The sequence below is a fragment of the Canis aureus genome, chromosome 12 (genome assembly GCF_053574225.1).
Source record: "Canis aureus isolate CA01 chromosome 12, VMU_Caureus_v.1.0, whole genome shotgun sequence".
NCBI classification, from domain to species: Eukaryota; Metazoa; Chordata; class Mammalia; order Carnivora; family Canidae; genus Canis; species Canis aureus.
This window is the reverse complement of record NC_135622.1, coordinates 51,727,582-51,755,368: the sequence shown is the minus strand read 5'-3', so window position 1 is coordinate 51,755,368 and position 27,787 is coordinate 51,727,582. Positions and strand designations below refer to the sequence as shown.

The 27,787-nt window shown below is 45.5% G+C and overlaps 1 protein-coding gene, 1 long non-coding RNA gene and 1 pseudogene across 8 annotated transcripts in view; 1 reads left to right on the top strand and 2 right to left on the bottom strand.

Moving 5' to 3' along the window:
• Positions 1-1,806: 1,806 nt before the first annotated feature.
• Positions 1,807-5,703, bottom strand: LOC144281200 (uncharacterized). Its single transcript, XR_013349701.1, has 5 exons — positions 5,040-5,703; positions 4,544-4,615; positions 3,499-3,591; positions 2,811-2,980; positions 1,807-2,167 (listed from the first exon to the last, which is right to left on the bottom strand). It is a non-coding gene; the product is annotated as an uncharacterized LOC144281200 (long non-coding RNA).
• Positions 5,241-27,787, top strand: part of KCNS3 (potassium voltage-gated channel modifier subfamily S member 3) — a 41,140-nt gene continuing 18,593 nt past the window's right edge. The window contains exon 1 of one of the 7 annotated variants that reach the window (XM_077844050.1): positions 5,241-5,449. The gene's annotated coding sequence lies outside the window, so the exon portion shown is untranslated. Of the gene's footprint in view, positions 5,454-5,529; positions 5,678-6,185; positions 6,273-6,601; positions 6,732-7,011; positions 7,433-25,585; positions 25,678-27,787 lie in introns of those variants that run through there. The other 6 variants (XM_077844048.1, XM_077844053.1, XM_077844049.1 and 3 more) reach the window with 6 other exon arrangements.
• Positions 14,407-14,945, bottom strand: LOC144324560 (10 kDa heat shock protein, mitochondrial pseudogene; annotated as a pseudogene).

Sequence of the window (27,787 nt, the reverse complement as noted above, 5' to 3'; positions counted from 1 at the left end):
AAACAGGGATGGGGGTCAAAACTACTCAAGTGGAGTGAAACACTCAAGAAGATGAAGATAAAGGACAAATTTCCATTTGCATAAATTAAAAGTGCATGCACTCAAAACAACCCTCTACAAGGACACAGGGAAACAGAAGGTTATCAATAAACTCATTAGAATGGCTGCCTACGGAGGGTGGGCTGGGAATGCCAGTGTGGAAGGGGGAATAAAGGAATAAATAATAAAAACAGGAAGAGGCTTTGTGCATACTGCTGCTGACAATATGCCATACCTGAGGGATGGTGAGTGATTTAATTCTTTGCAACCAAGGGGAAAAAAAGAAAAAGGCAAGAGACATGAAGTCAGTGCAGCTACCCAAAACTCATGGGTGTTTGCAGCTGCATTTAAAGATGAAGAGTGAAAAAAAATAAGGATGAAGAGTGGGGTGCATTTGAGAGAGTGATCTCCCAGCAGACAGTAGGGTGTTGACTTTCTGTCTTGCTCCTCCAGAAAGATCTTTTGGTTTCTTCTCACCATTGTAACTTGATACAATACAATCTCCTCCTTATTACCACTGCAGTAAGAAGTTGTGATTTTTTTTCAAAAGAAATTTTAATAGAAAATTCCTTCTGTCCCAGAGACTGAATAGGCCTCTTCCACTGCCACCCCATTTGAAAGAACTCAGTCATGTGCTCTCCCCTGTTGGCATGGGAGGCTTGGACATGTAGGCTTTATCCTGGGCCTCAGTGTATCTAATAGGATGACCAGAGTCCTGGTTTGTCTGGACTGAGGAAGTTCCTGGGACACTGGACTTTCAGTTTTTTAAAAGTGGGACAATCTTAGGAAAACCTGGAAGAGTTGGTCACCTTATGATCCAGGTAACCATTGGGGATATTTTTACTGAAGAATCAGAAAAGATCATGGGATTGTGTCTAACGGCTTCTGCCATGGAGAAATTTTTCACTTGTCTAGTTGGTAATGAAAGCTAGACCCCAAGTTCCATCACAGGAATAGAGGTTTATTAAAATAGGCACAGAACTCTCCAAGAGAAGGAAAAAACAGGAGGTTGACCCATCTGGTCTTTGGTGCCTCTGAGTTGTTTTCCTGTACTCTCCCTGAAGTCTGAACTAAGGTCTTAGTTCATCCATCTATCCATCCACCCATCCACTCAATGACCCATCCATCCATCCATCCATCCATCCATCCATCCATCCATCCATCATCTACTTCTTTATTCTTTTTTTTTTTTTTTTTTTACTTCTTTATTCTTGAAGTAGTCACTGAACATCTGTAATGCACCAGGCTCTGAAGATATTGAGATGAGCAAAACCACATAATGTCTGCCTTCAAGGAGCCTGCAACTTAATAGAGAAGATCCAATCTAAACAGGTGCCCGTATTGTAAGAGTATAACTATAACTAGAGGCTTGTACGAAGTATGAGAGGACACAGTAGAAGGATTTACTAAAAACTATTTGTGGCTCAAGGAAAACTAAAAGAATGGGTGATAATGATATTGCAGGTGAAGTTGGCATTTGCCAGGTAGGGAAGGGGACATATAGGAACAGGCTGTGGACAAGGCCAAGGCTCAGAGAGTATACATGAACACAATGGAAAGATGAATCTATTGTGTCAGGCTGGAATGCAAGAGTGGGCAATGTGTGTGTCAGGGTCGGGGAGGATGTGTGGAGTGAGTGAGGCAGGGAGAAAAGTGTGAAGAGCCCAAAATTGACTGAAGAGGTAAGTTTCAGTCCAATTGTGAGCACTCTGGAAGTCCATTCCTTGGAGTATTTTCATGGCTTGACCTCTCAGACAGGGCCCTAACTATGCTGAAGCATGGGCCAGGCATTGGTGGAATATAGTATGTGCTTGTCCAAAGTCTTTTTTTAAAGATTTTATTATTTTATTTATTCATGACAGACAGAGAGAGACAGAGAGGCAGAGACACAGGCAGAGGGAGAAGCAGGCTCTATGCAGGGAGCCTGATGTGGGACTCGATCCCCGGTCTCCAGAATCACACCCCAGGCTGAAGGTGGTGTCAAACCGCTGGGCCATCGGGGGGCTGCCCTGTCCAAAGTCTTCTGACCTGACACAGGTGTTCCATGGAACCCAAATTGGGAAATGCTCAAGGATCCTTGGAGGACATCTCCAACGACCTGAAGAGAGGATTCCTTTGTGCCTGGAGACTTAAGCCATATTCTGTTACAGAAGGTTTTTTTAAATTTAATAATTTATAAATAATGTCCTTTTATCTGTGAACTGTAAGGCTTTTAGAACTGGCAAACACCTTGGGGATCATCTTGTCAAGTCTAGAGAGCCAGAGAGGAGATATCACTGAGTTGATCAGAGGCAGAGATAGCTTAGAATTCAAGTCTATGGACTTGAAGACCACAAATATTTAAGGTACTTTTTTTAAAGAATTTATTTACTTGTTTGTTTATTTATTTATTTATTTTAGAGAGAGAGATAATGCAAGCTGGAGGAGGGGCAGAGGGAGAGGGAGAGAGAGAATCTCAAGCAGACTCTGCACTTGAACGCAAGGCTTGACCAGGGCCTTGATCTCATAACCCCAAGATTATGACCTGAGCCAAAATCAAGAGTTGGAGGCTTAGCTGAATGAGCCACTCAGGCGCCCCTAAGGGACTTTCAATATAAAAATAATATAACAGGGCATTCTAAATAAGCATACAAATAGTTTTGTCAAAGAAGAGAGATCATTGGAGCAGTAGTCTGTGATAAAAGCATTCTAGCTAAATAACTAGATTTAATCTCGACCTGCCTGGCATCCAAGCAGAGATTGATGTGATGGTTGATATGTTTTCTCTTTACCTGATGGAAGAAATAAAGTATATCAATTTCTATCAGAAGCACATGTGGAGTCTTCAGTAATTCACCTCATAAACACGTAGACCCTATTAAAGGGTCTAGAAATTCAGCCTTCAAGGAGTTCAGCGCCAAGTTGAAAATAAACAATGAAAATCCAATATGGTAGGTGTTACCTAAGTGAGAAGCAGAAAGCATGAGGGAGTGTGAAGGGGAGGTACAGACTCCTGGATAGGCGAGGGGGCTTTCCAGAGGGTAGTGACCAGCAACTGCATGGTGTCCTAAGAGAAAGGGAGTTGGGTGAGCAAACAAAGGCTTCCAGTTGGGAAGGATATTCCAAGCAGAGGGAGATCACGGTGAGTGCAGGGAGACAGGAAAAAGGCTGGCACTGTGGGGAATTGCAAATGCTTCAAGTACTCCTGTGACATTCAGGCTGCTGTTTAAAGAGATGCCAACAAAAGGAACCAGTGGAACAAATGTTCACCCCTGTTACTAATACTCCCTCACTCACCATCTCCTTGTCAGAGATAAGAACACCTTCATTTTCACCTTTTTCCATTTAAAAAGCAAATTGATACCTCACTGGATTTCTGTCATTTGGAGTTTAGAGAGAATGAAGGGTCAGAGACAGGTTTAGGGTGGGGGGGGGGCGACATGGACCTGTGGGTAAGTGGGTAAGAGAGGGGGAACCTACCAAGAGTGTCCAAAGCAAGAATTATAGAAGCCTGGAAGACATATGCACCGAGGCCCGCATTTGCTTGAGATGTCTCCACTGACCCAGGGAGTTCTGGAAACCATGGAGGAGGGAGTATTATTGTCAGCCAATGATTAACCCCTTATAGGTTAATGTCTGGCTTGTCCAGATGTTTTTCTATGCACATGGTTAATGAAAAGGGGATGGGCCATATTATGTGGCATAAAGACATTTTAATGGAGGGAGGAAAAAAGGAGGTGGCGTGTGGGAGGAAGGAGGCAGTTAAATGGATCAGAGCAGGCATTGTGGCAATGATGATAGAGATTAGGGGAAGATGCCCTAGACACACGGGGTGAGAGCATGACTCCGTGTGTGTGTGTGTGTGTGTGTGTGTGTGTATAAATGCATTTACCACCTTGCCTGACTCAACCTTGGTAAATGGTCAGGGGTGAATTTCTGGGGAACAGACATGCATTTTATGGCCCATACATGCTCCCCTGTTGATTATTCCATTTGCCTCATATGATCCCCCTGATGACCCCAGAAGGTGAAGAAGAAGAAACATCATGTTGAACCACTAAGTGACTTGCTCACAGGGCTCCCCCTGGGTACAGCGTGATGAGAACCCCAGTCTCTGTCTCTTAAATCTGAGCCCCTTTTCTACCACACCCCCATATGTGCCCAGTAAAGTCCTGTCCTTTCTGTGCCCCGTTTTCACAGATGCCAAGTGGGGGTCCTCTCGGTACTCCACCATGGGTGCCTCCCTCTAGTTCCCAGGTGCTATTCAGACCAGCGAGAAGGCCCTGGCTTCCTGGCTCTTCTGCACTGCAGATGCGCTCTGCAGTGCATGGAGATTCTGAACATATCTCATTCTCAAGTAAACAATGCTGGACTTTTCGGGTTACTTAATGATTTGAAATGATTAAAGAGCTAACTGCTGGGAGAGATTTGGAAGCATTCTTCTCAGGTGCTGATAAAATATAAGCATATTTTTAGAATAATCTTAGATCTTACGCTAAAGATGATTATTGTATATGCAAATTACCTTCTTCAGAGGCTTGCAAACAGCAGTGTAGACAAATGCTTTGGATCCTCTTCCATAAGAGAGGGGACAGGCCTGGGAGAGCCAAACAACAATGGGATTAGGGACAGAGGGCCCCCAAACACCTGTTTCCCAGCCACCTGCCTCCCCACCTTGCCTTCCATGAGCCAAATGAAAATGCTGGTGTCTGAGGGAAGACTCTGCTGTGCTTTTGCTTCTCCTCTGCCATTCCTGCTTGCTATTGTCCTCTCTTCTAGCTCAACCTCTCTGTAAGGTGGTTTCACCCCCTTTAGAAGCCTACCAGACATTGTAAAACACCGCTCCCCTTTCTCTGATTCCTAACGTGGGTTTTGATTAAACAAAAACAATGAGAAAATCCAGACACCACTGGGTCCTTGGATGAGGTCAGACAAAAGTGTCTTTCACCTTTCCCGTACATCCTTTGCCCCTGTCCCCCCCCCCGCCCCCCCACGTGCCGGCTCAGGGCCTGGAACTTAACTCTGTGTGGTCCTGCTGGGTGCTCGTCTGAGGCCAGCGGGCAGCAGGCGCTGGGTGGGGGGCGGTTGTCCCATTGCGTGCTGTGGGGCGGGAACACCGGGCGCCTACAGCTTGGAGCAGCTGGCTCTGAGGAATTATTGCAAGTCTGCACAACTTAAAAATCTGCAGTTTGGGGGCGGGAGGGGGAGCGCGGGGGTGGGTCCCCGAGCGTCCCATTTCTGCTCCGGGCGGTTCACTGAGTTCCTGCTCACTGCGGAGGGGCCGGCCAGGCCTTCCGGACCCCACGGCGCCCTAGCTGACGCCCCGGGTTCGTTCCTCAGCCTCGGGCTGCGGGCATCTCCCTCTGACCTCCTCTTCCATCCTCGGGAGGGAGACCCGACTCGTCGCCTTCCGCTCGCTGCGTGCGCCTCGGTAGGTAAGTCGAGGAACGGAGCGCGTGAAGCAGTCTCGCTGCACAGTGCACGAGCCTTCGGGCAGCGGGGCTGGCGGGTAACAGGCGGGAGCGCGGCTGGTTCCTCCTTCGCACTTTGTTTTAAAACAAGTTGGGGCCTCGGTACTTCCTAGGGGGATCCCGGCAAATGTGCAGAGCGTCGCTAGGGCCGCGACTTTTCGGAGCCGCCGGGGACCGCGGAGGAGCTGGTGGGTGTCCGGCGGCGGCGCGGGCTGCAGCCCGGGGGGCGCGCAGGGGGGCGCGGGGGGCCCCGCAGGGGGGGGGCGCAGGGGGGCGCGGGGGGCCCCGCAGGGGGGAGCGCAGGGGGGCGCGCTCCTGCTCGCAGCGGGTCGGGGCTCGCGGCTGCGGGACTGGGGCGCTCGGGGCGCTCGGGGCGGGGGCGGGGGTCTGTCCTCCGGTGCGTCCGCCGGAGGCGCGGCGCGGGCCCCGCAACCTGCCAGCGCCGGCGGCGGGGCGCCTGGCCCCGGGCCCGGGGAGCGCAGGCGGAGGGCCGAGGCGCGGCGGCGGGCGGAGCGGGACCAATGGGGCGGCGGCCGAGCAGCCCGCCCCGCCCGGCCCCGCCCCTCCCCGCCCCTCCCCGCCCCGCCCCGCTCGCCGCTGCCCCGCGCTGCGCTCCCGCCGGGCGGGACGGGCCGACGGACCCGGGCGGGCCACCGGCTGTCCTCGCCGCCGCCGTGGCGGGCGCGGGGCCGCGCGGCGAGGCCGGATCCCTGCGGCGCGGGCGGCCGGGCGGGCGGGCGGCGTCGCCGAGCGGAGCGAGCCCGCGGCGCCGGGATCCCGCAGGTACCTGCCCGCGTCCCCTCCTCCGCGCGCACTCGGGCGACTTCTCCGTGCGACCCCGCAACTTTCGCCGCGTCTTGCCGCCCCTGCAGCCCCGCGGCCCCGGTCGCGGCCCCGGTCACGGCCCGCGGGGACTGTGCGCTGTGCGGGGCGCCTGCCCGGCGGCGCCCCCCGTCCTCCGGGTGCCCGGAGCCCGCCGTCGCTGGAGTCCTACAGATCCGCCTGTTGCGCGAGCGGCGGGCGGCGGGACGGCGGCTGGGCCCCTCGGGAGGCCTCGGGCGGGGGCGTCTGGGCCCCGCTGTTGCGCGTGGGGTGGGCAGCGGCGGGGTGCAGGGCCGCCTGCAGGCGGGAGAGCGGGCGAGCGGGGAGAGGCGGCACTCCGCCGGGGGCATCCCTGGGGCGTTTCCTGCGCCGCGAAGCCTTTCCTTCTCTTCCTCGAGAGGAGGCGCTTTCCTGGCGAATGTAAGTGCTTCCCGGGCCGCCTGCTCCGCCTTCTTGCCTGTCATCCCCCCTCCCCTTTGCCCTGCAGCGGTGCCAGGCGCCCCGCGACAGTCGCAGAGCGGAGCGCACGCGGGCCCCGTGCTGGTGCGGCGCTGCCCACGGACTGCCGGGCGCTCGGGTGGGAGCGGCGCGGGGCTTGCAGGGCCGCCGTGCAGCCGCGCCGGCTCCGCGCGTCTGCATCCGCGGTGGTGGAGGCGGGGGTGGGGGCGGAGGTCGGGGACTTCCCTCCCCGCGCCCCTCGGGGTGCCTGCCGGACCTCCCGAGGTGAAGCGGCTGGCGGGCGAGCCAGACCTTCCTGCAGGGGCCGCGGCGAGCCGGGCCGGGCGCCTTTCGCATTGCAGGGCTCGGTCGCCCCCCCATCCCTCCTGCGCTCTGTCTTTCCCCGTCTCTTTTGGGAAAGGAGCACCGTTTGCGTCCTTGGTTGTCACCCACCTCTCGGCTAGGGAGACTGAGCCGGTGGTGTAACTCGGGCGGCCCCGCGGCAGGGGTGGAGGACAGCAAAGAACCACCTCCTCCCGCCCGAATAACCCGGGGGCTCGGGTTTGATGCCCGAGCGCGAGCGGGTGGAGCGGGGTCGTGCGTGGTCTTCACACACAGCGGACTTGCGGCTCGTCCCGCTCTTGGACCTTTCACTTCATCCTACCCTCCGAAGAGTGGGGCAGGTGAGGAAAGCCAGATCAGAAACCTTCCCCTCCCTTTTCCATGCATTTGTTTAAGTGATTTGCATAACCATTTGCTTAGAACTGTATACATCCCCCCCCCCACCCCGCCCCTTAGACTCCTTGCAAATACCTGCCCAGGTAAACAGGAAGCTAGCATTTTCCTGAGCACCTGCCCCACGGAGTTCAGGCTGGACGAGGGTGGAATTGATTTTGTGGTTGAACTTGGTGTAATAGTTAGGTTACATTCCTCACCTGGGTTGCAAACTCCGTGGGGACGTGGATCCAGGCAGTTTGCATTTGCCACCCGTTCCTCTGGGGCTGGGCCCTGGGCTCTGCTCCGGGGAATACACAGTACAAAATGCAGTTTCTGCTCCCCGTCTAGTCCTGTCCTTCTTTTTCATTTTTCTTTTTTCCACCAGATTCCTTCTGTTCTAATATTAAATTTATCTTTTCACAACTAGGGATTGTCAGTATTGGGATAGGGAGACGGTGATACGGAAGTGCTTTAGAACTCTGAATCCAAAGCATGTCGTGAATATTCTAAGGAGATTTGTGGGTTGTGTTTTAATTCAGTCTTGTGTCTGAGCCATTTTTTTTTTACCTGGAAAATCAGCCTGAATAAGCCCATTCATCAATGCGGCAAAGCCAAGCATTTGCTGCGCAAGTATATGTAACCAAATAGGGAGTGGAAGCCGTCTTTGCTCTGTTTAGAAATACTAAAATATTAAAAATCCAATGCTCAGATACTGGGTTTTGCTAGCAAAGCACCAGCTAAAGGTTTTTCCTTTTCCCTTATTATCATCATTATTATTTTTTTTTTCTTAAAGAAAGACAGGGAAGAGTGGGACTCCGGACACTTCCTCTGTCTTAAGTGAATCTCACCTTTCACTGTAGTTCTTCATGGACTCTGTGTCCCTCTCTTCTACCCAAGTGAGATCTCAGTCTGCCCTGTGTCTGGCATTTGGGGTTGGAATGTGTACAGCTTCTAGAGAGCAGGCACTACTAATGTTTTTAATAGACAACATTTATTGGCTGCATACCATATGCCAGCTACTCTGCTCGGCACTTTTCCAAGCATTATCTCATTTAATCTACAAAACCACCCCATGAGGGAGTGAGGTTTTCCTTCATCACAGTGTTTCTGGCGGAGCTAGCAGTAGATGGAACCCCTCTAGGTATATTCTGAGTCCCATGGGAGAACAAAAAGGGCAAGGCCGGACTTGGGGTCCCATTGGCAGGCAAGGGTGGCTGTGCAGGGTAGTTGGAGGGATAGTAGAAGTAGGTGTCTTTACTGTCCCCGCTTATCAGGTTTCAGCTTATCTGGACTCTCTGGAGTGCCACTTGTGTGAAATACCCACAAGGAGCTGGGTTCCAGCCCTCACTGCAATCTCTTTATGGCTCCTTGACTTAAGTCACTTTGCTTCTCTGAATCGCAGTCTGTTCAGCTACAAGGATTTACATGGTTCATATTTTTGTTACCCTATACTAGGCACTATGCTAAAAGCTCTGTATTGACTCAGTTCAACCTGAAGACAACCTTTGGAGGTGGGATCTATTACTACCCTATTTTATTTTTAAAAAATTTATTTATTTATTCTTATTGAAGTATAGTTGACATACAATATTCTATTAGTTTCAGATATACAACATAGTGATTTGACAATTCCATACATTACACAGTGCTCACCATGGTAAGTGTGGCCATTATTACCCTATTTTAGATGAGAAAAAAGAGAAAAACCGGGTGACTTGTGCAAAATCAGGCAGGTAGGACTATGTGAAGCCAGAATTCTATCCCTGGCAGTCTGGCTGCAGACCCATTGTGGGATTCTGCTGACCTTGTTTACCCTTACAGCCCCAACACTGTGCCCTATGCTCAGGAGGACTCAGGCTGGGTTTGTTGAAAAGCAAGTAGTAGAAGTGGCTTGCCATTACCAAGTGACTTTTTGGCCGCTATCTCATCTTTAGAAGGAACCTTGAAAATTGCACTGGAAAAGTATTCTTTATGCTTTTGCCAAAAATGTTTTCTTTCCAATATAATTGGGGAAAAGGGAGAAAGATCATAAAGATTATTGTCTAGATAAACAGTATGGCTATTTCCAGAAAAAGTGCTTATTATCAATGAGAAACCCAGGAAGGTCATGGAACACTTTGTACTCTGAGTCAAATCCGTCAAAAATGCCAACAAGTAACCAACCTACAAGAATTTATTATGTGGGTGCCATGTGCTCAGTACTGCAGGCACCACCGGCAGGCAGATTGTAAGGCGTGTGTTCTCTGAGCCTGAATATACAGTGGACCTGGAGGCTTGAGATTAACAAGCACTAGACAGGTCAATACAAGATGCTAAATATTTGAGTCCTGATAAAAGTCACAAACTGTCACATTTGTACACCTACTATAGTCTGTGGAAACTTTCACAGGTAACCTCATTTCACTCCTAGTAACAGTGCCATAGGCCATGGGCAGGGTGGTGGTTGGAAGCCCATGTTGCAAAGGAATAAGGAAATAGGGCAGAGTGAGCCACTTGACTTTAGCCATGGCAAGGGGTCTTCTGACTCCAAAGCCATCATCATCTGTCTGTCTCACAAGGAAGGGGTGGATGTGGAGGGTCCTCGGAGCTGGCAGTTTGAATTTCATCCTGAAGCTGGCTTTCAGTCACTGCTCTTGGCTAGTCAGGAGGAGCAGGGGAGGAGAAAGTATTTGTCGCTCTTGTTTCATTTTTGCATTTAGGAGTCTGGTATGTGAAACGTGGAGAGAAATTTCAATTATGGTGAATTCAGTAACACTGTTTAGAACATGCAGTCAAATGTAGAACCTGATTTAGAAGAAGCTCCATCCGTGTCCTCCTTTATCATTTTTCTTTCCTCTTTATCATTTTGTGGGCAAGGGGCTCTTGCTCTCTTTGGAATCCTGCAGAGCCTGGCACCATGATTTGCTTGGAGTAGACACCCTTTAAAATTATCCGTAATTGCCCAAGTGTTGAATGATAAAGGTCTAACATCTGCTTTTAGCTAATAATGTTATAGATAAGCAGTTAATGTTGACAGCAGCTGGCTTCAGTGTGCTTGTTGAGGTCCCTCTTGAATGCAAGCCTCCTGCTCATCATCCTGAGCAGATCAGCTGAGCTCAACTAAGCAGCTAGCAGATGCTTACCAATGTTGACTTAATGAGTAACTTATGTGGTCATATATATAAATGTATATTTATATATATATAAATCTCCTATACATATACAAATATGTACAAGCATTCATTCTATAAGGACTGGAGTACTTACCCGGGGGTACATACTGTTAGGTGCTGGGGTACTGTGGTGAAGGAAACGGGCATGGAGTAGTAAGTGGTGGATGAGGAGACAGACATTAAACAAAGAAATGCAAACATTAGATAGTGCCAGGTGCTCTAAAGAACTTACTGGGGGCAGAGGAACAAGGGTGGGGAGGACACTCATTTAGGTGCAGGAGATGGGAAGATATGAGGAAGGCCCTTTTCAATCTGAGGGAGGCACAGGAGTTTATCAAGTGAAAAGTGGGAGGAAGATAATCCCAGGCTGTGGATGGAGTGTGAGGATTTGAAGGCAAGGATGCACACTGAGCCTTGGAGGGACTTCCAGAGAGCTGGGTGGGGCTGGAGGTGGGGGTCATGGCTGGGAGGAGGCTGGCAAGGAGGCAAAGGGCAGATCATGCAGCACACCCCTCCCCCCTTTATCTATCTATCTATCTATCTATCTATCTATCTATCTATTTATGAGAGACACACAGAGAGAGGCAGAGACATAGGCAGAGGGAGAAGCAGGCTCTGCACCGGGGAGCCTGATGCAGAACTCGATCCCAGGACCCTGGGATCGCAAGCTGAGCCGAAGGCAAACACTCAACCACCAAGCCGCCCACGTGCCCCCTTGCTGTACCCTTTATGTCAGCTTAGAGACCTTTGGGTGTATCCTGGGGGCTGCAGGAAAGATCTCTTGGATTTGTAGGAGGGGAGTGTCAGGAGCCAATTTACATTTCTGCAAGATAGTCCATGAAGACAGTGAAGAATAGATCGGAGAGGCTCAGGCATGGCAGTTGGGAGCCTCCTTAACTGGAACTTTGGAGAGTTGGGACCAGATTGGACTGAGTGGGAATGAATAGGAGCTGAGAAAGTAGAGGCCACAATTGTACAGGTTGGCTCTGGAAGGGATCAGAGAGGCAGAGTGGGCGCCAGACAGGGGGTGTGGATATGCCCATCTATGTGCAAGCAGCCCTGGCTGAGGTTAGGGAGCTGAGTCCAGCTCCTCATTGAGTCAACACATCCACATCTCTGTGCTTGAGGTAATATCTAGCACTTCTAGAAGATAAGACATTTGAATCCTAACTCTGGTTTTGTCTCTAATTGCTGGAGAAATTTGAGCTTATCTCTTAATCATCTTTGTTTTTGTTCTTATTTTCCTCACAGCCTGTTGATTTTATCATTGAAAAAAGTAGGTAATCTGTCTATGAATATTTTTCTTCAATAGTGTCATTCATATGTGTTAATTTGGATCATTTTTATAAATTGAATTAGGAGAACTATGAGTGGGTATGTGGAACATTTGTGGTGAGTTTCTAAGCATTTGCTCTTTGATGATTACCAATAAGCTGCTTTTGAATTGCCTTAAATGGAGAGACAGCAGCAGCGATAAGCCTGGTGGTGAGGAGATGCTGAGCTCCGCTGAGTTCTGTGGGGGTGAGGCCTGGTGGAGAGCTCTAGGCATGGCTAAGTGTCCTAGTGGAATCCTTCCTTACTGACTCTTCCTCATCACATAAGACTCTTCCTCTTTATCCATGGATATCTCATAAAAGAATGCAAGAGAGGTACCTCTGGTCTGTCATTTGGGGACACACGTTTGGGAGAATGTGACAGCCTAAAGATCCATAATGAATATGACACATAGCCTAATGGGGCCTTGGAAAAGTGATCCCTTTGTAGCTGTGTGGAATGAGGACGTAGGTAGGACCATGAACTGGCAGTTACTCCAAAGATCAGTTTTCAGACTTCCTCCTCACAAATAATTATTGTGGTGAGATAAAAGAATGACAGCAGACTAAAATTTGGGGCTTGAAGATGCCCACATTTTTTTAAACTCTCATTCTTTTACGGACTGGGTGTGATTTTCTTAAACTCTGACATGCCACGGTGAACCTCAAAGCATTTCCTAGGGTTTACTTAAGGTAAATAATTTCTTTGGCCAGAGTGGTAGGTGAACTTGGCAGCCAGACTGTGGTTGGTTGGTTTGGATTGAGAGGAGGTGCCTGGGTTCTGGCAAAAAGTGAGGTCAGCACTCTTATCTTTGAGGTCAATAAATCATACCTTCTGGGCAGGGTTTTCTTGTGGGTTTTTAAGATCTCAGTTTTCTAAGAGTGGAACCTTCATGAGGCTGCTTACATCAAACCTCCTCCTCCCCTCCTCTTCTTGGTGATAAGACATCATCTGGCCATGATTTAGCTCCAATGATGTTTCAGGGTTGAACCTTTTTCTCCTCCAGGCTAAAGGTATAAATGAAAAGTGTCATTGTCCTTTTGTCAGTGTCCTTTTGTCTATCCATCCATCTATCTTCTTTTTAAAAATTATTTATTTATTTTAGAGAGATAGAGAGAGAGAGAGAGAGGGAGAGAATGAACAGAGGAAGGGACAGAAGGAGAGAATCTCAAGCAGAGTCCCTGCTGAGCGTGGAGACAAGCTTGGGGCTCCATCTCAAGACCCTGAGATCATGACCTGAGCTGGAATTGAGCGTTGGACACTCAACCGTCTGAGCCACCCAGGTGCTCATCTTTGTCAAAGAGTAGAAAGGTATCGGTATCCTTATCTTTTATGATCTCCTTAAACCACAAATGCACAGGGTAAGCTCTCTGGATATGCAAAACTAGGAATCTCATGAAAGTTCATATGATGCCTGAGAACTTCACCTTTTATGTAGTTTCTTCAGACTTCCTGACCTAATTAGAAAGCAGAGGACAGTGTGGTTACATCTTTGTGGTGATGTGTACTGAGTTCTCTCCCAGCCACCCCCCTCCCCCCCCACGACTTAAAATGCGGACACTGCAGTGCATTTTGCCTTCTCATCTAGTGTCCTTTACGTGAGGAGGCTTTGAAGCAAAGAGTACAAGATACAGTTGTGTAATGTGGCCCTAAACTCTAATGGGTTTGCTTTTAGCTGTTTTTGACCAGTCACTCCTGTCATCCACATCATTTAAAAGCACCCAAGCAAGCCCTGTTTTTTCAGATGCTTTTTTTAAAAAAAATTTTTTTTGCAAGCCCTGTTTTACAACCCTTCAGTCCTAAGTCAGTGTCAGCAACTCAGAAATAAATCCTACTTTAACGTTATTAGGCACTGGGGTTAGGTTTCAGAATGCTCGCAAATGCAGAGGTAAGTCAGAAGGAGTAGGAAGCCAGATGGTTCTTAGTGGAACGCCACGATTGTGTGGTGTAGAAGAGAGGTGCAGTTCCTTCTGCTGAAAGCAGGGCTCTACTCCACACACCATGCACACAGATGCACACCCTACAGGGGAAAGAGTGCTCGCTGCTGGGGTTTGCTCCGTGGATTGCACAGAAGTACCAATTAGAAAGGGAGTTTCTGTTTGACAAGATGCAAACAGAAGGTAGAAGGATGGTACTGATGGTTGCATATTAGGAAAGAATTTAACACCACTGGACTGTACCCTTAAGATAGATAAGATGGTAAATCTTATGTCACGTGTATTTTTATCACAATTAATAAGTTGGAAAAGAGAAATTGAGATTCCTTTGTTTTGGTCTCAGATTCTTTACATGCTTAGGGATTATTGAGAACCCCCTGAAAGCTCCTGTTAATGTGGGTTTTATCTATCCATATTTTTTTTGGATACCATTAGTTTATTATAAAAGAGACAGAAATTATGTACATGATGAAAGATTTCATAACTTCAATTGTGAAAGGGCAGCTTCAGGTGATACCATTACAATAATAATGTATTTCAGTCTACATACTTTCTGAGAATGTCGCAATCTCTAAATAAGAAGTAATCCTTGTCATTTAGAACTACTTTGGTACCTTCATATTCTGGGAGAAGAATTTTATTTCCAACTTTCATGCTAACTGGTTGAATCTCTCCACACTTTCCTTTAGAGCCTAAACCAATAGCTACTACTGTTGCTTGTAATATTTTTCCTTGAGATTTTTCTAGAAGCATAATGTCTCCTTTGGTTACAGTTTTGGCTATACTCCTTTCAACTAAAACTTGGTCAAAGAGGGGAAGGGGGTGCCTGGGTGGCTCAGTTGGTTAAGTATCTGCCTTTGGCTCCGGTCATGTTGCCAGGGTTCTGGGATCAAGCCCTATGGTGGGCTCTTTGTTTAGGGAGGAGCCTGCTTTTCCCTCTCTGCACCCCTCAACCCTGCCATGTTCTCTCTCTCTCTCTCTCAAATAAATGGATAAAATCTTAAAAAAAAGAGGGGAAGAAACTTTCTAAATGCCTGTCCTGCTATGACTCTGGCTGCTACAGTGTATACTCTCATCTATCAATTATATATTAGAAATTAAAATTAGTTACATTTTAGGGTGCCTGGCTGGCTCACTTGGGTAGAGCATGCAACTCTTGATCTTGGGGTTGTAAATTGTAATATTCACCATGTTGGGTGTAAAGATTACTTAAAAAAATCTTAAAATAGGCAAATTTTGAAGTATTACTAATTCATTTAAAATAACAATAACCAGGCAGCCCAGGTGGCTCAGCCGTGTAGTGCTGCCATCAGCCTGGGGCCTGATCCTGGAGCCCTGGGATGGTGTCCCAGGTCGGGCTCCCTGCATGGAACCTGCTTCTCCCTCTGCTTGTGTCTCTGCCTCTCTCTGCACCCCCCCCCCCCCACAGTGTGTCTCTCATGAATAAATAAATAAAATCTTAAAAAATAACAATAACCTCATTACATGTTAACATAAATGGCATATTTTTATGAAATATATCTTTTTTCAAAACAAGAACAATGCAAGAGTGGCATTGGTTTACATTTTTACAAATGTATTTATCCTCTGGTTTATGGAAAGCAGTGGGATTCTTGGACTTGCTTCTTTGTTTAGTCTATAATCCCACAAGTCATATACTTGCTGGAAAACTCTATGGGACACTTGTGAGAGAATGAATGAAAGTAAACAGGAAAATCACATCTTAGTTGATTATGAAAGCAGCTTTGATCTTATAGACTCTTTAAAGGGTCTTAGGAATCCCAGGGTTCTCCTGACCACATTTTGAGAACTACTGATATAGAATAAATCTGCAGCCAAATTAATTTTTTGTTATGTTCTACAGTTTTTAGCTCTTCTCATCAGATGTTATCCAAACTTGAACTTTAGCAATTCAATGTGTTGCTTATCTGTGATTCAAATGCAAGACCTAGGTGGCTCCTGAAAATAAAGTAAAAGTACCATAATTCTTTCCCGGAGTTTGTATAACAAACAACAAAAAACCTCTCTTTGCACCATTCCATTGTTAACTGTTTTGGAAGCTACCAGATTAGTCTAGGATTTTGATTAAATCCCAAATTCAAAGGATTTTGAATTTCCTTTGCTAACCTGACTTGAGTACGAAGCTCAAGACATGGAAAATTTTGAGTGTGAAAATCAGGTAAAGAAAGCCACGCTTTCCTCCAGGATACGCAAAGTTTCCTTTTTTTTCAAGTGTGCATTCCTGTTTACTGAGGAGTCTGTCCTGAGGTAGTGCCCAGAGCTATCTCCTGGGTCTTGGCCTTGAGTTGCCCTCTCAGGAGGATACCTCGCTCTTCAGAGAACCTCCCTGTCTTCCCTCCAGCTCTGTCCCCCCTCCTCCCTCCTTGTGTGGAAAACTTGGAAACCCTGTGAGGAGGATGCACTTAGGAAATGAATTGGAAAAAAGAGAGATGTGAGATTTAATGTTAATAAGTCAAATTGAAAGCTTTATGGATCACATTGTCTGGGGAATCTCATTATTTTATAATTTTTTTTTTTCATGTTGATGAAGTATGCGGTTAGTCACAGCAGATAGTTCTGCGGAAAGTGTTAAGGAAAAAAAAATCCTCCCAGGGTGGCTTCTAGGAGCTGGATGTGGATGTTTGTGAAGCATAAAAACATTTTTTCTACCTCTCAAATAATGGATTAGATGCTGTGTGAATGATCATATTTATTTGATTATATCTTTTAAATTCTAAATGAAACTTTTTTTTTTCACCCCATGAAATAGCCACTGTGGCAACTTGCTAGAGCAGTAGACACTTGGCTCCCTGAGTTCCTTCTGAACATACTGAGGATTTATGGTTTGGCAAAAGCACTCTGTTACTTCTAGTAGCAATAAGCGCTTTTCTACAATTCTTTGGAAATGTCATAAGTGTCGGACGCTCCCACTGGGTACAGAGAAGCAATAGCTCAGCAAGACATCCTCATCCCAGTGTCTTGGAGGCCTCAGGAAGGCCTATATGATGTAAAGGCAACTCCCAAGCAGCCTCCTTTACTCCATTTTGAGCAGGAAAATCCTTGTCTTTTATCCTTAAGTAGATCATTCATTTAGTGATACGTGCACTCAAATCTCCCACTTGTCCGCTGTGTATCAGACACTGAAAACTACTGTGTCTTGGTGAGGTTGCTAAGAAATTGGGACTGGCGGTGCCCGGATGGGCTCAGTTGGTTGAGTGTCAGACTCTTGATTTCAACTCTGGTCATGATCTCTGGGTCATGAGATGGAGCCCTGTGTCGGGATCATGCTGGATGTGGAGCCTCCTGAAGACTCCCTCTCTCCCTCTTCCTCTGCCCCTCTTCCCCTGAAGAAAAAAAAGGAGAAGAAGAAAAGAAATTGGGTTCTGGAAGCATCAAGAGGAAGTGACTATTTTTTTCCTATTTAGCATCTGGGGTGTGTGTGTGTGTGTATGCACATGTGCTCACGTGTGGTACATCAAAGGGAAGTGTCCTGAAAGAGGTGATATCTGAGCAGATTTCTTGTAGACAAAGGGATTAACTGGAAAAGAAGGGAACAGAAGGAAGAGCGTCAAGGAGATTTGGGGAGGAGAGTACATTGTGAGGTTGAAGATGGTGAATAATTTGTTGGGACTGAGGCAGAAGGGTTTGAAGTAGACTGGTGCATCAGAGGCCAGAGGGGCAGACAGGATGTTCTTGCTTGACATCTGAGGAGGAGTCTGGACTCTCTCCTCAGGATGCTGGGAGCTTTTAAAGGTGTATGCAGGGCAATGACACATCCTGACTTGGAGTTCAGAAAAGTCTCTCTGGCCTGTGGAGAGGAAAGGGAATTAGAAGTGGGGCAAGACCATGCCATTGACTTGTCTACTAGTGCAATTCAGGGGTATAAAAAGGGGTCTCTGTTACCCAGTCATTAACTTGGTCTGTTTCTTGATACCCGAAATTTCTCAGGCTTCTACATTCTCTATGTGTTATATTTTAAGTTCAAGAATGGAGAACTCGCTGGGAAAGGTGAATGGTGTTTTTGGCCACATGTTGCTTTGCTATTCCTGAAACCCCTTAATTACCTTTGGATAATTATCCCTCCCCATTTGAATGTTATCTTGATGGGACAGCAAACACTAAGGATGTCCCCATGGGTTCCTTCTGCCAGCTGCTTCTGGTCCCTGCCCTGGTAAGAGCCATTGGTGGGCAGGTGGTGTAGGCTCAGCCTATCACATGCTCTGTCCATTGAGTGACTCAAGGTTGGAAGAGGCCTGGAGTTGCTTCCTTGCCCAGACCTCTGCTGTGAGTAGTTTCTCGTTGACCCTGAGAGCTGCAAGTTGCCTTCTGACAAAAATTGTATTTGTTTAGTTAGCCGACACCAGCATCTCTTGCTTGTATCCCAAGAACCCCCCAAGATGTGGGAATATCCAAAGGCCTTATCTCACAGCAGAGTGTAAAGACTAATCTTGTAGCCCTTTCCACTGGTTTTCAAAGGTGTGTGTGTGTGTGTGTGTGTGTATGTGTGTGTGGTGGGGGGTGGTGGTGAATGCAAGGATGTCATTTGCTAAAATGGAGCAAAGAATGGACTGAAAGGGACACAGTTCACTAAGGCCCTGCAGATGAGCTTGGCTGGCTCCCCTTGTGTTGCTGCCTGTGGTACCTCTGAGGTGTGTCTACCTGGTGGGGTCAACGCATACTTCTGTAGCACTTGTATTGTGTGCTGGGCACTGTTCTAAATGTGGCCTACATGGTAGCTCATTGCATTCTCACAACAATCTGAGATAAGTACTATCATTTTATTTTAAATTATATATTTGTTCTATCTATACCATATGTATCTTCCTCCCTCCCTCCCTCCCTCCCTCCCTATCTACCTATCTTTCTATCGACAGATGAGAAAACATCTGAGAGATTTTAATAATTTACCCAAGTCATACAACTAGAAGGTAGCAGAACTGAGATTTGAATCCTGGCCGGCCAGGTAAGAATCTGCTCTTATCCAAGAATTTGAACCTTGGCTCCACCACTTACTGTGAGAAAGCTATTTAATGTCTCTGGCCTCAGTTGCTTGATCTGCCGAGTGGAGATAGTAATAGCATCTGCCTTAAGGTAGATAAAATAAGGTATTTAAAGCAGTGCCTGGTACAAAGTAAGCACTAGAGGAGGCTTGCTAGAGATTATTTTGTAATGGATGCTATAAAGAAGGCTGAGTGTACATCTTTCTAGAGGTAAGCATAGAAATAATTGTGACTCTTCTATTGGTCACTTGTATCTACAAGGCCTTTCTAGATATTTTGAAGCTCTTCATGGCAAGAGCATAAGTTGATGACAATTCATATGTATCATCCCACACTCATTTAGGGAGCTAGGACAGAAGTAAAAGTTGTTTTAAGGACACGAGCCTAGTGTGTAAAAACAGACAGCAAAGCAGCACCATGAAGAGCAGAATGTGAGCAGCTTCCCCAACATAAGCCTCATCCAGAAAGCTGAGCTTGGGCTCTGAGCTTGCTGTTTCCCCTGCGTGCTAAGCCATTCTGAACCTCATAAAAACCTGCCTCTCTGGGTTGATCTGTGAATTAACAAAGTTCATCCAGCCATTCATTATTTTTTGCTGGGCATTAAGGATATAAAGATTAAGAAAACGTAGGCCCTGCCTTTGTGGGGCTCACAGTGCAGTGGTGGAGGCTTCCAGGAAATTGTTCTACTGCATTTCAGCAGGTTAAATACTTGGTAAAGGCAGGCAATGGTGGATGGGGATGGGGGCCTGGATTTGGGGTAGGGAGAGGTCTGGGGTCAGGGCTTGGTTCTAGAGACTGTGATAGAGAATATGAATGTCAAAAGGCATTCTGAGCAGACGAATGAGAAGTTGAGGATACTTTGGGGGAATTTCAGGTAATTCCTCATCATTCTAGAGTTTGAGTTGTGTTGTGGAATGTAAGGATAATGGATAAGGAATCATAATAATGATAGTTAACATTTGATTGAGCATTTGCTATGGACTAAGCACACAGGGCTTATCTTATTTTTAATCTTCATGACTGCTCTATGTAATCTGTGACATTTAGTATTCATGTTTTATAAATGAAAAAAATCATTCTGACTTGTGTGAAGTGGTATCTCATTGTGGTTTTGATTTGTATTTCCCTGATCCCAGGTGATGTGGAGCATTTTTCATTTGTCTGTTGGCCATTTGTATGACTTCTTTGTTCATATCTTCTGCCCATTTCTTGATTGAATTATTTGTTCTTTGAGTATTGAGTTTGATAAGTTCTTTATAGATTTTGGATACTAGCCTTTTATCTGATAAGAAATTTGCAAATATTTTTTACCATTCCATAGGTTGCCTTTTAATTTTGTTGACTATTTTCTTTGTTGTGCAGAAGCTTTTTATCTTAATGAAGTCCCAACCCAGCAATTCTACTAAGTATTTACCTCAAAGATACAAATGTAGTGATCTGTACAGGGCACCTGCACCCAAATGCTCATAGCAGCAATGTCCACAATAGCCAAACTGTGGAAAGAGCCCAGATGTCCATTGAAAAAATATATCTATATATGTCCCACATCTTTATAAATGGATAAAGAAGATTCTATATATATACACACACACACACATATACATATATATATATAAAATGGAATACTACTCAGCCATCAAAAGGATAGATTCTTACCATTTACATCGATGTGGATGGAACTGGAGGGTATTATGCTGAATGAAGTAAGTCAATGAGAGAAAGACAGTTATCATATGGTTTCATGCATATGTGGAATATAGGAAATAGCACAGAGGATCATGGAGAAGGGAGGGAAAACTGAATGGGAAGTCAATAGAGAGGGAGAGAAAACATGAAAGACTCTTAACTGTAGGAAACAAACTAATGGTTGCTGGAGGGAAAATGGGTAGGGGGATGGGGTAACTGGGCATTAAGGAGGGCATGTGATGTGATGAGCACTGGGTGTTATACAAAACTGATAAATTGTTGAATACTATGTCTAAGACTAATGATGTACTATATATTGGCTAATTGAATTTAAATAAAATAAATCACTAAAAAGTTTATAATGAAAACAAACAAAAACCCCCAAGGCTCAGAGAACTCAACTAATTGACCAAGGTCACACAGCTAGTGGGTGGTGAAGCTAGGTTTCAGACTCAAGCAGTCTGGGTCCAGAGTTCATTCGGAAGGGCAGGGGAGGTAGCTGTCAGGGGACTTGAAGCTTGCACATTTTAGAAGGTGCTTGAATATGGCATGGAGAATGAATCTGAAGGTAGGGGATGGGTTAGATCCAGGGCAGGGAAGACGATTAGAAGTGGATTGTAATCATGGTAAAATACAGAGTGTCTGAATTAAAGCAGAGGCAGGAAGGATAAGGAAAGGAAAGGAATTTGAGAAATGTTTGGGAATAGAGGATGAAGGGAAAGTGTGGACACATTTATTTTAAGGTCCCACTGGGACATTCAAATGGACATGTCCAGTAGGCAGTTATAGGAGTCTGAAATGGAGGGAGGCAATCCGGGCAGGAGATACATATTCAGGCTCTAGAGTTCAATGAAATTCCTGGAGAGAGGAGCGGAGGGACAGGAGAAATCCATGGGGTTACATCCACACACATTTGAGGCCTGAAGATTATACCCAGGCTACAGATTTGTTTGATTTGGCTCACGGTAGTAAAATATTAAAACCAATAATTGCCAACATTTAGAAAATTGGGAAAGTTCACATAAAAATAAGATTTGTGGGTGTTCTTGAGAAGTTGGGCAATGCAACCACTTGATGTGCACAGATAAGGGACAGAAGTCCCCTTTTGGCAGGGCCGGTGCTCTTCAGCTTGTCACAGCAGCCAGATGTCCTTTTTTATTCATTTGGGGCCTCTGCATGGCCTCTGGATATTTTGTGATCCCAGATTTAAGGTATCAGAACACGAAGCAGAGTTTCACCGGAAACCAAGAGTGAGTAGTCAGACGGGTGGCATCAGTGACCCCCCAGGGGTTGGGGGGTGGGCAGTGACAAATCCTTGGGCTGGTAAGTCACGCACGGATGAGAGGTGTGCTTAGTGAAAACACTTAGTGGAGTGTTAGGGCAAGAGTTGCACAAGAAGAAGGAAGGAGGAGTGTAAAAAATGATGTTAAGAAGCTGTGTTGCAAAGAGCAGTTGGGGTTGGGAGAGTTTGTTTTGTTACTTTTTAATATGTGAATGACTTGATCATTTCTATATAAGGATGTATGTGATATGAAAGAGTACTTTCTTTGTCCTCAACTCATGTTTTATAGCAATGAGGAATCCAGTCTTACTTAGGTTGTTTTTATTAAAACAGAGTGCTCCAGGGTACAGAATGGAATGAGGCTCCTTGTATGTGTATGAAGGCAGCCCTGCCAAGTTCAGATCTTCCCAATGTTAAGTGCATTTTTGCTAGTTTGAGCAACAGTGCCTTAAAACGGGCAATTGTATATTTTCACAGCAGCAGGTTAAGTTGAGCCGTGCCTGTGTGGTGACTTACTACCTGCATTTATCTACTCATGTGATTGTTTACTGTCCGTTTCTTTTACTGTTTGCCAGGTGGAATCTGTGTGATGATCTTATCAACTGGCATCACTTCTGTTTCAAGCTGGGTTAGTGGGCCTTTTACTGGATGTACATGACATACCAATTTTCCCATTTACTTTTTTGTATTTGTTGATCCAATAACATATTGTGTGTGTGTGTGTGTGAGAGAGAGAGAGAGAGAGAGAACTCATCTATCTTATCTTTGATGAAAATTCTTTTTATTAAGGAAGAAAATGCATCTCTCTCTGCAGTAGCTGATGACTAAACTACCTTTCTTCTCTGGTGGCCACAATTTTACAAGTAGGTTTGCCGTGATTTTTCTTTTCTCCCATGAATACGATGGGAAGGGGAGACTTTAAAATTTTGACATGGAGGGCAGCCCGGGTGGCTCAGGGGTTTAATGCCACCTTCAGCCCAGGGTGTGATCCTGGAGACTCAGGATCGAGTCCCAAATCAGGCTCCCTGCATGGAGCCTGCGTCTCCCTCTGCCTGTGTCTCTGTCTCTCTCTCTCTGTGTCTTTCATGAATAAATAAATAAAATCTTAAAAAAAAAATTCGACATGGAGTGGAAGCAGCCAGCAGCCAAGCTATATGACAAATGTTACTTAATGAATTCAACAAATAATTTTGAACCTACTGTGTGTCAGACGAGGTTGTAGGCACTTGGGATATGGTGGTGTTTAAGGCAGATAAAAATTCCTAATTTCATGGAGCTCATATCTGAGTGAGGAAATAAATAATAAATATGATAAAGAAATAAAAAGTACATGTCTGTAAGTATATTTTGGGGAGTGATAAATGCTAAGGAGAAAAAATAAAGCAGGGAGTGGGGGATATTTTGGATAAGGTAACCAGGAAGGGCCTCATTTGGAAGATATCTTTTGAGTCCAGGCCTGCAGAGAGCGAGGAAGCAAGCCATACAGTCTCCTATGGATAGAGTATTTCAGGCACAGAGATTAGCCAGTGCAAAGGCCCTGAGGCAGGAATAATTAAGAAATAGCATGGATACCACTATGCCAGACAGGAATGAAAGAAAGGAGAAGGAGATGAAATCAGATAAGTGGAATGGGAGGAGGGGAGCTTTTGCCTTGAGTAAGATGGAAGCCACTGAAAAGTTGAACATAGGAGTGACATGATGTGACTTACATTTTAATAGGATCTCTAGCTAATGGATTCTTTTTGTTTGTTTGTTTTTACATTTTTTTAAATTTAAATTCAATTTGTAACATATAGTATAACACCCAATGCTCATCCCATCAAGTGCCTTCCTCAGTGCCTGTCACCCAGTTACCCCATCCTCCCACCCACCTCCCCTTCCACAACCCTTTGTTTTACAGAGTTAGGAGTCTCTCATGGTATATCTTCCTCTCTAATTTTTCCCACTCAGTTCCCCTCCTTTCCCTTCTAGTCCCTTTCACTATTTCCTATATTCCACATATGAGTGAGACTATGCATACGATCATTGTCTTTCTCCAATTGACTTATTTCACTCAGCATAATATCCTCTAATTCCATCCATGTTGAAGCAAATGGTGGGTATTCATCCTTTCTGGTGGCTGAGTAATATTCTGTTGTATATATAGACCACGTCTTCTTTATCTGTCCATCTGTCAAAGGACATCGTGGCTTCTTCCTCAGTTTGGCTATTGTGGACATTGCTGCCATGAACATTGGGGTGCAGGTGTCCCAGCATTCCACTACGTCAGTATCTTTGGGGTAAATACCCAGTAGTGCAATAATGGGGTCTTAGGGTACCTCTATTTTTAACTTCTTAAGCAACCTTCACAGCCACTCTGGAAGTGAAGGTTCCTTAAGAAGTTAAAAATAGAGCTACCCTATGACCTAGCTAATGGATTCTTAACTTTTTTTGTGCCATGGACCCCTTTGGCAGTCTGAGGGAGCCTATGAACCACTTTTCAGAATAGCATTTTTAAATACAAATAACAAGAACCACAGAATGTAAAGGAATCCAAGTATATGGAAATATGTATATCTCAAAATATTTAAACCTACGTATGATTTAGTGATGTATTTACTTCTTTATCAGCTCCTGAAGGGTGATCTAGCAGTAAGTCTGTAACTACTATGATTTTAAAGAAACAGTGAACTTCTGTGATTATTTTCTGAGACTTAGAACAACTGTGCTATAATATAAAATTATCTGGAACTTCTAATGGACTGAAGTCAGTGGTACTGCTCTTACTGCCCTGGGGCACTGCTCGTATTTTTACGGGGAGGAATTACTGAATTTCAGTTAGAGATTAGTGCAAATCAAGATTCCCCCACCCCCACCCCCCGCATCTAAATTTAAGGACCTCCTAGTTCTCTCTACTGACCACTGCTTTCCTGCTCTGGCTGTTAGGTGGAAGTGCAAGAGAGAAGTGGGGTAAATTCATGTGATTGATGTTGCCCACGTTTCTGGCCTTGCCATTGTCTTAGGTCACTGCCATTCCTGTGGGTTGCTGTACCCAACATCAGCCTCTAGTTTTCCAGATGTTCCACAAACAGCGATAACTCTGAGACGGTTTTTTTTTTAATTTTAATTTTATTTAATTTTATTTTTATGTCTCTCTGACTGGTTCCTTGTAGCTATGTAGTTCCAGAGACCTGAATTATGGTTCCCTTTTCAGCAGATTCTCTGCTGGGCCACCTGCAATCCGTTCTTCTTTCGTAAAGCTATCACTGACTCACCTTGGTTATATTCCTGGCTCATGAAGGTGTGGATAGTGCAAGTATAGAGAGTTCTTTATACTCTACATGAACACCTGGAGGTCATAGGGCTCCATTAGCCAGACTCAACTATTTTCTGCTCTCTGTACATACCACAAGCTTTCTAGTCTGCAGGGCTTTGCATGTGTTCCTTCCTCTTCTTGCAGAACCACCTTCTCACTCTTACCTGTCTTCTTTCCTTGTTCGTGTCTGACCTGGCCCTCCAGCCTCAGCTCAAATCCCACCTGTTCCCATAGTTGTCCTTCCTTCCCAATCCCGGAGGGACCCCTTACCTCCTGTGAACTTCCATGGCACGTCTTGGTACCTCTCCTCAGGGTATCTGACATCTTCTGCTTGTACTGCCGTTATTTATTTACCTACATGCCTTCCCATAACCCTTCTAAGTACCTGTAAGCATTGAGGGCAGGAGCCATGTTATCTTTTCTTTGCCATAGTTCCCAGGACAGTGCCTGCCACAAAGCAGCCATGAATGTCACAGAAGCTTATGATTCTACAGATGACAAAGGAGCCCGTCGGTGGAGGATCCCATCTCACCCAAATCTGTAGGGTGAGATCACCTTAGCATTTATCCGGCTCCCCCTTCCCCTCCACGGGTCCTGACCAAGGCTACTTTTGATCTTTTATTTTTTTCCAAAAAATAAAAGACTATTCCAGGCGTGTTTTGGAATCCTCGCAAAGAAAGCCACACAATGTTGAGAGTCACAGAGCAGGAAGCAAAAACCACCCCAAATTCCAGCAGCCCGAGAGAAAGCATTTAACATTGTAGCATATCCTTAGAGATTTTTTTTCCCCACAAAAAGTTAGACCTTTTTTATAAAGATCAGATCAGGCCGTATATTGTACTATAATTATTTTCTCTTTTCACTTAGCATATCGTGATGATCTTTTCATGAATCTCTAGGTCGTAGAGCATTGTGGTTAAGAGAATGGCTTTAGAGCTTTATTGTTTAAATTCCAACTCTGAGACCATCACTTAATAGCTGTTGACCCTGGAGAGTTAGTTAATTTCTCTATTTACTAGTTCCTCCATCTGTACAGTGAATCCAGTAAAAATACTACTTGTTCAAGTGCTGAGAGGGTTAGGTGCGTTCAGATATGCAAATGCCCAGGGGTATTGAAACATCTGATTCAGGATACGGGAGCTCTTACTATAGTTCTTACTATGAGTATTTCAGTTTTTAATGACCACAGAATATCCCATTAGATGCCTTACCTCCTGACATATTTCCCCACTGATGGACATTTAGATTGCCTTTGACTTTTTATAAAAACTACTGATGCAATGAACATCCTTGGATACCCATCCTTGCACACTTATCTAATTCATCCCCTCGGGATACATTCTCAAGTGTGAAACCATGATTTTGCAATACACATCTCTACAGTATCTTCCAGAAGGTTTCCCTTTGCCTGTTTCCATCTCTGTTACCATGGCATGATATGTTTTTTCTCCTCTGTTCCATAAAACTGCTTGCTTTCAGGTACTCGTTTCATCATGGGGCTAGTGCAGATGCTTGATGCATCAGCCACGGGCCAGATGACACAGGATCTATAGCCCCTCGGTGGGCTGGTTTCCTGTCTGTTTGCTAGCTGTAGCCTGAGCCCCTGCTTCCAGCCAGATCTACTGCAGGGGGTTCCTGTAAGGGGGAGGGAGCCAGGGCAGTTCCTTTCTGGGGCTGGTGGAACAGTGACAGCCCTATGGGGCACTCCCATCTCTGGGGCCCCCATCAGCACCTGGGGATGACCGTGCTGAGGTCAGTGGCTGCGGTGTTTCGCTTTCTCGGGGCTCTTCCTCACTTTCCTCTCTGAAGATTGCCTTTGGAGGTGACTCAGTGACTCAGCAGCAGCCTGCTGTCTCCCTCTGTTCCCCAGGGAGGGTTGTCTAGGAACACAGAACCCAAGGAAAGGAAAGTGGTGTTTAGTTACCCGAGAAATCAAGCCTTAGGGATTTCTGGAGATGGTATTACATTTATTCATTCTGGATGGCCAAGAGAAATATAATTTATATTAACTTTTGAAATATAATTTAGGGGCTTTGCTTTGGGAGGTGCTCACTGGTTTCTTCCCCGAAGAAAGACCAGAACTTCTATAAATTTATTTTTAATCCCTGAATGTATTAGACCCTGAGAAGTTTTCATTTTCTTCTGTGGACAGAGCAAAATTTAAAAAAAAATCATTATTAATTCAAGGATTTCACATATTATTGGATGTCTCAAAATTTTGATAATCTGGAAAAAGGAAGTAATTCAGGGATATTCTTAGAAATCTACTGTCTGAGTCAACTGGGAGGTGTTGTATTATTCTGATTGCTTTGGATTATGGGATTTAAATTTAAGTACAGTCTTTCTGGTACACTAAATCTAATTATGGCAGCCTGAATGTGAGATTTTAATTTTATTTAGGCAAAACCCCAGACTACCACTCTCATTAGTTAATCAAGATAGAAGTAGGGTCAAATTTCACCTTTTGTTATTATTCCTATTAATTCGTTACTCTTGGATTTTATTGAAAATTAGTCTGTGATTGATAAAGAATGGCAAGACTACAAAACTGACACATATTTGCATTTTTCCTGGGACATCAATGAGTTTTCACAAGATTGGAGCTTGTTCAGGGGCAGGTATGGTCAGCAGGAGGACCCCTATATGCAGAGAAGT